Genomic DNA, 11,003 nt, shown 5'->3' with positions numbered 1-11,003 from the left:
CATGCTGTCGTACATGTTGATCCAGTGTCTCGCAAACATGCTCAATGGAGTAACATGGCTGGTGAGTATGCAGGCCATGGAAGGACTGGGACATTTTCAGCTTCCAGGAATTGTGTACAGATCCTTGCGCCGTGGGGCAGTGCATTATGATTCTGAAACATGAGGTGATGGCGGTGGATGAGATGGCACGACAATGGGCCTCAGGATCTCATCCGCGGTGTCTCTGTGCATTCAGATTGCCATCGATAAAATGCAAATTGTGTTTGTTGTCCATGGTTTATGCCTGCCCATACCATAGGCCCACCCGCAACCATGGGACCTCTGTTCCCAAAAGCGTTGGTATCAGCACACTGCTCCACTCACACGATGCCATACATGTGGTCTGCGGTTGTGAGGCTGTTTGAATGTACTGCCAAATGCTCTACAAAGCAATGAGGAGGCGGCTTTTGAGTGAAAGAAATTAATTCCCAGAAGAGCTATTCTCTGGCAGCAGCTCTGAGGTGGACATTCCTACAAGTCAGCATGCCAATTGCATGCTCCGCAAAAACTTGAGGGGATAAAACTGCACATTTTAGAGGTGGCCTTTTGTCCCCAGCAGATGGATGCACCTGCGACAATGATCATGCTGTTCTGAATCAGCTTCTTGATATGCCACACCTGTCAGGTGGATGGATTATCTTGGCCAAGAGAAATGTTCATTAACAGGAATGTTAACAAATTTGTTTCCAAAATTTGAGAGAAAGAAGCTTTTTGTGCGTATGGAACATTTCTGGGATCTTTATTTCAGCTCATGAAACATGGGACCAACACTTTACATGTTCCATTTTTATTTTTGTTCAGTGGACATTGTTAGATTTCCAATGTGTTATCTCTATACTTTCAACAAACTTTTGACTGTCTCTTTGAGTGGTTGAATATACTGTAGGTTGTAATGTCATTGATCAACGTCTCAACCAAACATTACCCAGTTATCCACGTTGAAATGACGTGGTGTGCGCAGTGGAATTTGCACACAGAAATCTAACGGAATGCACCTTTAATGTGGAATAGGTACAAAGAGGTATAAAGTGACTAAGCAATGTTTAAGAAATGTAGTCATTTCATAGAAAATGGTAAATCAATTTGAGGATGTAAGAGATAGAAATTGCTCAGAATTGCCCCACGCCTTCAACTGATTGCCTGAAAAGTCCTACCAAGAGTGTCTTCATTCAGATTGGTCAAGCAAGCCGTTGCAAAGCCAGTTTTCTAAACCTCAGTGATGAGTGATGCTTTTAATATGAAAGAGTCCATCAAAGCCTAAGCTGCATGGCAGGGGTTAGCTTGAGGTGATGTGAAAATAGATTATGCTTCTGAACGTAGAAAAGGTAAAGTAGGTCATTTTTGTGTCACTGCAGAAGATTGCAGTGGCCAACATCCTCTCTGAAACATTAAGTCAACGTTTCTTTTAACCTGCCAACAGTCAGCACACTTCCCTCCCCAACATTGTGGTTTGTGGTGTAGAGACATGTTCTGCCCTTTTATCTGAGAAAGAACAAGAGCATGCAGACATTTTTCGCCCCCAACAGTTTCATTTGCAGAAGCGTAACTGGAACAGGTTTGAGCTGTCGACAGGCTGCATGGAACTGTGTTAACAGTTAGCAGTTAGCAAACCCAAGTCTCTTTGGTCAAACGCAGGCTGATCAACCCTGGATTGTCACCTGTTTGGAGACTTTACACACTAACTCCGTCAAGGGGTTGTCGAGGTGATGGAGACAAAGGAACACTGGTTCTTGCATGGATTCCTGCTTCTTGCTATGGTAATAGCTCAAGGTATGAATCTTTTTCTCTACTCAGTTAGTCTCAGGGGCTTTCAGCGGCTCTTGGCCCAGCGTCCAATTTTGTTCAGCTTATCTCCGTAGTGATACAATTATCATACTACCAAAACCATAAAAGACAAATAAGAAGCATTTACTGTGATTGAAGTTTGACATGAGGCTGAAGATTATGGTTGAGCTTATCAGGGCAGCATGGTTTTCACAAACAAGAGTTTGTGACAGGGCTGCACTGTAAATGAACTGTGCAGAAATACAGATGAAAGATATGCATATTATTTATTGCACACTGATAGTTACAGTAGTATTAGTAGTATTTCAATCCAACTTTTGTAATATCCATTTGTAATTTGGGGATAATGTTTCATCTAATATAATAATTTCTAGAATATATTCTATTCATAATATATATTAAATTAACTTGACCCTCTCTGGTGAAAGCAAAGAAGTTGTACGTGGGGTCTGAAATGATTATACTCCAAAATGACACAATACATTATTTACCATTCATTTCTATTGGGCACAAAATCATCTGAAACACAACCGAAACAAACTGTACATGCAGCCAACCAGTTTGTAGAGTCACAAGCTTTATTTAGTCATTGCGTGCTAGGAATATGGGACCAAATACTAAACTTTTGACTACTTTATTATAAAAATCTATTAGGGGTGTCAATTTGTATTTTATTTTTTACAATAATTACTTTGAAATAAACAAAAATGTATTTCTCTGAACAATGTATTGGTATGAAGATATACTTCAAATGTTTTACATACAAAAATATACCCTAGGTTTAATAATTTTATTTTTACACAGACATTATTGCTCCTCATCTTTTAACAAAGGTGTCAATAATTTCAGACCCCATGTATACATACCACGAAGCTGACAAACTCACTGAATTTTGTATATATATTTTTAAACATTTAAACACTTAATTTCTTATAGCAAGCAACTATTAACCGTCCTTCAGTCCCTGTAAGCACAAGAAAACTGAAAGTGACACCATCTATATACATGTGAATGGGGAGACACCTGAATCTATGAAGAATGCAACTTATGAGCTTTTTACAGGTACGTGAACTAGCTATTATGCATGCTTGGGAACTTTCCACAAGTTACACAGACAGAGAAGTTGTATTATGACACCCGAAAACCGGCAGGTGCTGGGTGTGTAGTGGCTAAACGATGCATGAGCAAATGAAGAACTCCTCATTTAAGAGCTACCTGTATACACATTGTAACAATTGTATTATAGCAGACAAAAAGAAAAATAGTGTTGTGACATGTGAGCGTGTGCACGTTACGGTCACCGGCAGATAAAGCAAGACGGAGGGTTTGACAGTAGGAAGACAGTATTGCCTTGTGCTTGAGAATGAACTATCAACCTTAGTAGATCCCCAGGTAATAAAACATTGATCATACAATCTGTTCAGTGTGCGAACCAAATGTTGCTCTCATCCTTAATGTTTTCAGCCGCTCCAATTCCGCTGCAAGTAGAACATCATTGGGCAGTAGTAGGAAGAGCTGTATCTGTGTGCAAGACAATACAGTGCTCAACAAAGTGTTGGTGGATATATGGGTGGTCGCGTACATGGGCAACGAGCCCAGTCACTTAATACAACTGTTACACTTTCTGAAAGAGGTAAATCATTATTATTTATTTGAAATGTTATTCGGTGTAAAATGCAGGCTAAGAATCCACTAAGTACTTTACACAACTGACCACGGTACGATTTGAATCCCAAGATTCCTATTGTAATCTTTGTTTTTTTGCGTGTAACGTGATTTTGCTTTCTCCCTACAAAGTTAAGTATGAAGCTCCCCAACGTATGTCTATGGCAAGATCCTCGAGCAATCTTACCCTCAGCTGGGATAACACGAAAGGTAGTTAAGGTGCTCAGGGCCTTGCACAGTCCTTTGGGAGGGCAGGTGCTCAACAGTTTTCTTCCAAGATTCAAGAGGTTATGAGAGATTAGCTCGTTTTATGTGTCACAAGTAACGAGACTTACGTTAAAAAAATTGGGGGGTTTTGTAAACACAACCAATCTGAAAAAGCAATTTCTCATATGTGCACGTGCCTGAAGATGCTGTCATAAAGGTGAAGTTCAGAAGACTAGAGGAAACCTCAGGGACATGGGTGAGACCTCTTCTTTTCCTTGCAGCAATGCGCTCATTCATTCTTTTCTGATGAGTTTAGTATTTTTTGCCTCAATTAATTTGACCTTGTCTCTGTTGGTCTAGAAGACATTTAAGAAAGAAGTCAAACAAGGTGAGCTCCTTTCAGTTTCATTTGAAGATCTTTTGAAATATAAGCAGCCACATTATTGTAATGTTTATTTCATTATTTTACTGCAGTGTGGGTCTCAATAAAATGGAGTATTTGAAAGGTGCAAAGCTATCACTACTAGAAAGTCGCTCTGGATAAGAGCGTCTGCTAAATGACTTAAATGTAAATGTAAATGTAGAGTGAGACTTGCAGTAAACCTGTGTTTGTCTGTACAGCCATGGTCACTCTGGAGAATCTCCAGAACGAATCTGTGTACCAACTACAGGTCAGACAAATGTCCAAGCATGTCAAACATCCCCTGTGGAGCGACTGGACTCTAATCCTGGACGTTCCCACTGGTGAGCAATGGATATTTAAATAGTCTGTGCGACAGCCTACAGTGAAACTCACCAGGGTTGATGGCAATTCTATTCAAAATCAGTCAATTCTGTTCACATGGTGATTGGAAACAGTGGCAAGTTTTTAAATTCATGAATTGAATTTCAATCTTCTGTATTGTCAGAATTTTTTTATTTGACTCTATGTCCCGAGATGAAGACATGTTCCTGGCTTTGCCCTTCTAAATTGCAGAGGATGTACCATTTCTGGTTGTAACTGTCATTTGCTGCAGAAATCCCAAATCCCCCAGAAGTTAACTGGACAGTAGAGGAGGATTTTAACAATGGTACTCGACTACTCAAGCTGACTTGGTGTAAGTTACAAAGTGCTACAAAACATTGAAAATTAAGTAACATTATAGACTCTGCTGGTTACAATTAGGCTCAAATTGTATTTCAAAGAGTTGCATCACTTACATCCATTTGTGTACCCCCTGTGTCTTCCAGACACCACCTTATCAGTCTCTATGCAGGTGAATTACAACCTCTCTCTCTCCATATTTGGCCATGCCTACTAAAGCGAAAGAACTTCACCATTGTCACTACCACTGAGTTCAATGTTTACGTGACTTACTCTGCTGTCAGTGGTGACATTATTGCCTTTAATAAAGTGGGAAAGTCATCCCGACACATATCCTTGTCCCAGCAAAACATATTTCATTTCCTGCAAGTGTAAGTATATATGTGTGTGTTTTTTTGTGTGTCTGGCTTATACTTCATTTACCTCTACACAATGATGTTAATTCCTGAAATCAAAATGTTGTTTAATTTCCAATTGGCTTGGCCTAATGACAGACTCATCCCCCTCAAGTATGCGCATGGCTTTATGAAATCCTGCCTGGAGTGGTACAAGTCAACAGACGGAGAAACGCGACCAGAAAAAAGTGAATAGATCAAAACTAAATGGAACCGTGAAGAAAAAACTAAAACTTGTCAGAAAAAGTAAGGGGAATTTCACCCAAAACATTTTTTTGGGGGGAGAATAGGAAATGTCTCTATTCGTTTTACTGTGCTTTATCAAGTGTGAAAAATCAAGATATCGCAAACTGAGATAATAAACACGTCTGGTTTTGTTCCAGAGATGGACGACTATGTACGTTACTATTACTCCGTTCACAAACAAACTGATGGAAAGCCACAATCAACAGAGACGTTGTCTCATGTATAAAAAAGGAGGGTGGTAAGATAAACTCATATAAAAAAAATCTGACTGTCTGGCAATGCTTGTATGAAGTTCTTTCCTACATAATAATGTATACATCATCTAACACGGATGTCATGTTTTCAGCACCAGTAAGGCACCTGATCATTTCACTGCTCCTATTCTTAATGTTACAACCAATTCTGCAATGCTGCATTGGAAACCTATTCCTGTGCCAGACCAGCGAGGTTTCCTTCACACACTATGAAATCTGCTACACAAGGAGAAGCCAAAACAATGAGTCACAAATGAATCTGGTAAAGTCCTCCTCCAAACTTAATGAGTCGATGCCCTGTGATAAACGTGTAATTTATGTAATTGTGTAATTAATGTATATAGATGAATATCACATTTTTTTGTCTTATCAGAGTGTCTCAAGAGCTTTGCATCAAAAACAGAGTATCTTGTTCAAAACCTGACACCTGGAGTCCATCTACAACATCCATCTCGCTGGAGCAACAGCTGCAGGTTCAGGACCAACGACAACTATCGAAATCACGACAAAGCCCGTACCCCAGTCCGTTATTGGTAGGAATTAGGAAAATATTATTTTTATGGCACAGACTAGACCAGAGAATCAGCAAAAATGTTAAACAATTTTGAAATTATGAGAGTCCACATTCATGGTATAATTGACTTTATCACTTGTGATTTTCAATTTCAAATTAGTGATATGTGGATGTTGCCTGCATTATTTCCCCACAGACTCAAGATGCTCATCGAACTCAACAACATAAAATGACATTATTATTGTCATGCAGGTGAAGGAGGACCCAAACGCGACTTAACAGAAACAGAGCTTATTAATGTTCAAAACCGAATAACTGAAATCCTCTAGATTAGTAGAGGGGAAAAACAACTGGAGAAGCGGACCACAGACTGCAGGTCGCCCGGGTAGGCGCAGGCCGGCAGAGGTCAACTGAGACACCTGCTCACACGCAGCCTGAAGAAGGCACAAAACACGACAGGACAGGGTGATACACAATCACGGCAAAAAACACGACAGGACAGGGCGAAACGCAATCACAGCTGGAATACAAAACAAGAACCGACTTGAACAGGAACGGATCACAAAGGAATAAACAGAGTCTAATCAGGGGAAAGGATCGGGAACAGTGTGGGAAGACGAAAATGATGATTAGGGGAATAGAACAGCTGGGAGCAGAACTGAACGACAGAGAGAAGAGAGAGCGACAGAGTGGAGAGAGGGGAGGGGGAGAGAGAGGGCTAGAAGGAGGGAAAGAACCAAATAAGACCAGCAGAGGGAAACGATTAGAATGGGAAGCACAGGGACAAGACAAGATAATAAATGATAAACATGACAGTACCCCCCACTCACCGAGCGCCTCCCTGGCGCTCTCGAGGAGGAACACTGGCGGCAACGGAGGAAATCATAGATCAAACGGTCCAGCACGTCCCGAGAAAGAACCCAACTCCTCTCCTCAGGACCGTAACGAAAAACGATAAAAAGGGAAACTAGGGTACTACTCTAAAAAAAAAATGAGAACTAGGGACAGACTGAGACACAGCAAGGGCAGGGACAAGAACAGGAGAGATGCGATGGCAGGGAACAGACCGAGACCCAGCAAGACCAGGAGCAGAAGCAGAAAAAAATTACCAGACTTCTTCTGCGCGCAGTCTGAACACGCAGCCACGAAACGGCGCGTGTCACGCTCCTGAGTCGGCCACCAAAAGCGCTGGCGAATAGACGCAAGAGTGCCTCGAACACCGGGATGACCAGCTAACTTGGCAGAGTGAGCCCACTGAAGAACAGCCAGACGAGTGGAAACAGGAACGAAAAGGAGGTTACTAGGACAAGCGCGCGGCGACGCAGTGTGCGTGAGTGCTTGCTTAACCTGTCTTTCAATTCCCCAGACTGTCAACCCGACAACACGCCCATAAGGAAGAATCCCCTCGGGATCAGTAGAAGCCACAGAAGAACTAAACAGACGGGATAAGGCATCAGGCTTGGTGTTCTTGCTACCCGGACGGTAAGAAATCACAAACTCGAAACGAGCGAAAAACAACGCCCAACGAGCTTGACGGGCATTAAGTCGTTTGGCAGAACGGATGTACTCAAGGTTCTTATGGTCTGTCCAAACGACAAAAGGAACGGTCGCCCCCTCCAACCACTGTCGCCATTCGCCTAGGGCTAAGCGGATGGCGAGCAGTTCACGGTTACCCACATCATAGTTGCGCTCAGATGGCGACAGGCGATGAGAAAAATAAGCGCACGGATGAACCTTATCGTCAGACTGGAAGCGCTGGGATAGAATGGCTCCCACGCCTACCTCTGAAGCGCCAACCTCGACAATGAATTGTCTAGTGACGTCAGGAGTAACGAGGATAGGAGCGGACGTAAAACGTTCTTTTAGAAGATCAAAAGCTCCCTGGGCGGAACCGGACCACTTAAAACACGTCTTGACAGAAGTAAGAGCTGTGAGAGGGGCAGCAACTTGACCGAAATTACGAATGAAACGCCGATAGAAATTAGCGAAACCTAAAAAGCGCTGCAACTCGACACGTGACCTTGGAACGGGCCAATCACTGACAGCTTGGACCTTAGCGGAATCCATCTGAATGCCTTCAGCGGAAATAACGGAACCGAGAAAAGTAACGGAGGAGACATGAAAAGAGCACTTCTCAGCCTTTACGTAGAGACAATTCTCTAAAAGGCGCTGTAGAACACGTCGAACGTGCTGAACATGAATCTCGAGTGACGGAGAAAAAATCAGGATATCGTCAAGATAGACAAAAACAAAACTGTTCAGCATGTCTCTCAGAACATCATTAACTAATGCCTGAAAAACAGCTGGCGCATTGGCGAGACCGAACGGCAGAACCCGGTACTCAAAATGCCCTAACGGAGTGTTAAACGCCGTTTTCCACTCGTCCCCTCTCTGATGCGCACGAGATGGTAAGCGTTACGAAGGTCCAACTTAGTAAAGCACCTGGCTCCCTGCAGAATCTCGAAGGCTGATGACATAAGGGGAAGCGGATAACGATTCTTAACCGTTATGTCATTCAGCCCTCGATAATCCACGCAGGGGCGCAGAGTACCGTCCTTCTTCTTAACAAAAAGAACCCCGCCCCGGCCGGAGAAGAAGAAGGCACTATGGTACCGGCGTCAAGAGACACAGACAAATAATCCTCGAGAGCCTTACGTTCGGGAGCCGACAGAGAGTATAGTCTACCTCGAGGAGGCGTGGTCCCTGGAAGGAGATCAATACTACAATCATACGACCGGTGAGGAGGAAGGGAGTTGGCTCGGGACCGACTGAAGACCGTGCGCAGATCATGATATTCCTCCGGCACTCCTGTCAAATCGCCAGGTTCCTCCTGAGAAGTAGGGAGAGAAGAAACGGGAGGGATGGCAGACATTAAACACTTCACATGACAAGAAACGTTCCAGGATAGGATAGAATTACTAGACCAATTAATAGAAGGATTATGACATACTAGCCAGGGATGACCCAAAACAACAGGTGTAAACGGTGAACGGAAAATCAAAAAAGAAATAGTCTCACTGTGGTTACCAGATACTGTGAGAGTTAAAGGTAGTGTCTCAAATTTGATACTGGGAAGATGACTACCATCTAAGGCAAACATGGGCGTAGGCTTGTCTAACGGTCTGAAAGGAATGTTATGTTTCCGAACCCATGCTTCGTCCATGAAACAACCCTCAGCCCCAGAGTCAATCAAGGCACTGCATGTAGCACCCGAACCGGTCCAGCGTAGATGGACCGACATAGTAGTACAAGATCTAGATGAAGGGACCTGAGTAGTAGCGCTCACCAGTAGCCCTCCGCTTACTGATGGGCTCTGGCCTCTTACTGGACATGAATTAACGAAATGTCCAGCAACTCCACAATAGAGGCACAGGCGGTTGGTGATCCTCCGTTCCCTCTCCTTATTCGAGATGCGAATCCCTCCCAGCTGCATGGGCTCAGTCTCAAAGCCAGAGGGGGGAGATGGTTGCGATGCGGAGCAGGGAAACACCGTTGATGCGAGCTCTCTTCCACGAGCCCGGTGACGAAGATCTACCCGTCGTTCTATGCGGATGGCGAGAGCAATCAAAGAGTCCACATCTGAAGGAACCTCCCGGGAGAGAATCTCATCCTTAACCACAGCGTGGAGTCCCTCCAGAAAACGAGCGAGCAGCGCCGGCTCGTTCCACTCACTAGAGGCAGCAAGAGTGCGAAACTCAATGGAATAATCCGTTATGGACCGTTCACCTTGGCATAAGGAAGCCAGGGCCCTAGAAGCCTCCCCACCAAAAACTGAACGGTCAAAAACCCGAATCATCTCCTCTTTAAAGTTCTGGAAATCGTTAGAGCAAACAGCCCTTGCCTCCCAGATAGCTGTGCCCCATTCTCGAGCCCGGCCAGTAAGGAGTGAAATGACGTAAGCAACCCGAGCTCTCTCTCTAGAGTATGTGTTGGGTTGGAGAGAGAACACAATCTCACACTGCGTGAGAAAGGAGCGGCACTCAGTGGGCTGCCCGGAGTAGCAAGGTGGGTTATTAACCCTAGGTTCTGGAGGCTCGGCAGGCCAGGAAGTAACAGGTGGCACGAGACGTAGACTCTGGAACTGTCCAGAGAGGTCGGAAACCTGAGCAGCCAGGTTTTCCACGGCCTGGCGAGCAGCGGACAATTCCTGCTCGTGTCTGCCGAGCATGGCTCCTTGGATCTCGACGGCAGTGTAACGAGCGTCTGAAGTCGCTGGGTCCATTCCTTGGTCGGTTCCTTCTGTCATGCAGGTGAAGGAGGACCCAAACGCGACTTAACAGAAACAGAGTTTATTAATGTTCAAAACCGAATAACTGAAATCCTCTAGATTAGTAGAGGGGAAAACAACTGGAGAAGCGGCCACAGACTGCAGGTCGCTTCGGGTAGGCGCAGGCCGTAGTCAACTGAGACACCTGCTCACACGCAGCGTCTGAAGAAGGCACAAAACACGACAGGACAGGGTGATACACAATCACGGCAAAAAACACGACAGGACAGGGCGAAACGCAATCACAGCATGGAATACAAAACAAGGAACCGACGGAACAGGAACGGAACACAAAGGAATAAATAGGGAGTCTAATCAGGGGAAAGGATCGGGAACAGGTGTGGGAAGACTAAATGATGATTAGGGGAATAGGAACAGCTGGGAGCAGGAACGGAACGACAGAGAGAAGAGAGAGCGAGAGAGTGAGAGAGGGAGGGGGAGAGAGAGGGCTAGAAGGAGGGAAAGAACCAAATAAGACCAGCAGAGGGAAACGAATAGAATGGGAAGCACAGGGACAAGACAAGATAATAAATGACAAACATGACAA

At 44.2% G+C, this 11,003-nt stretch overlaps 1 pseudogene; it reads left to right on the top strand.

Annotated features, from left to right (window-relative positions):
* The first annotated feature begins 1,618 nt into the window (after positions 1-1,618).
* On the top strand, positions 1,619-6,308 carry LOC124030318 (annotated as a pseudogene).
* Positions 6,309-11,003: the final 4,695 nt, after the last annotated feature.

The sequence above is a fragment of the Oncorhynchus gorbuscha genome, unplaced genomic scaffold (genome assembly GCF_021184085.1).
Source record: "Oncorhynchus gorbuscha isolate QuinsamMale2020 ecotype Even-year unplaced genomic scaffold, OgorEven_v1.0 Un_scaffold_10526, whole genome shotgun sequence".
Classification (NCBI taxonomy): Eukaryota; Metazoa; Chordata; class Actinopteri; order Salmoniformes; family Salmonidae; genus Oncorhynchus; species Oncorhynchus gorbuscha.
The sequence above is the reverse complement of the archived record's forward strand: the minus strand, read 5'-3'. Positions and strand labels throughout refer to the sequence as shown.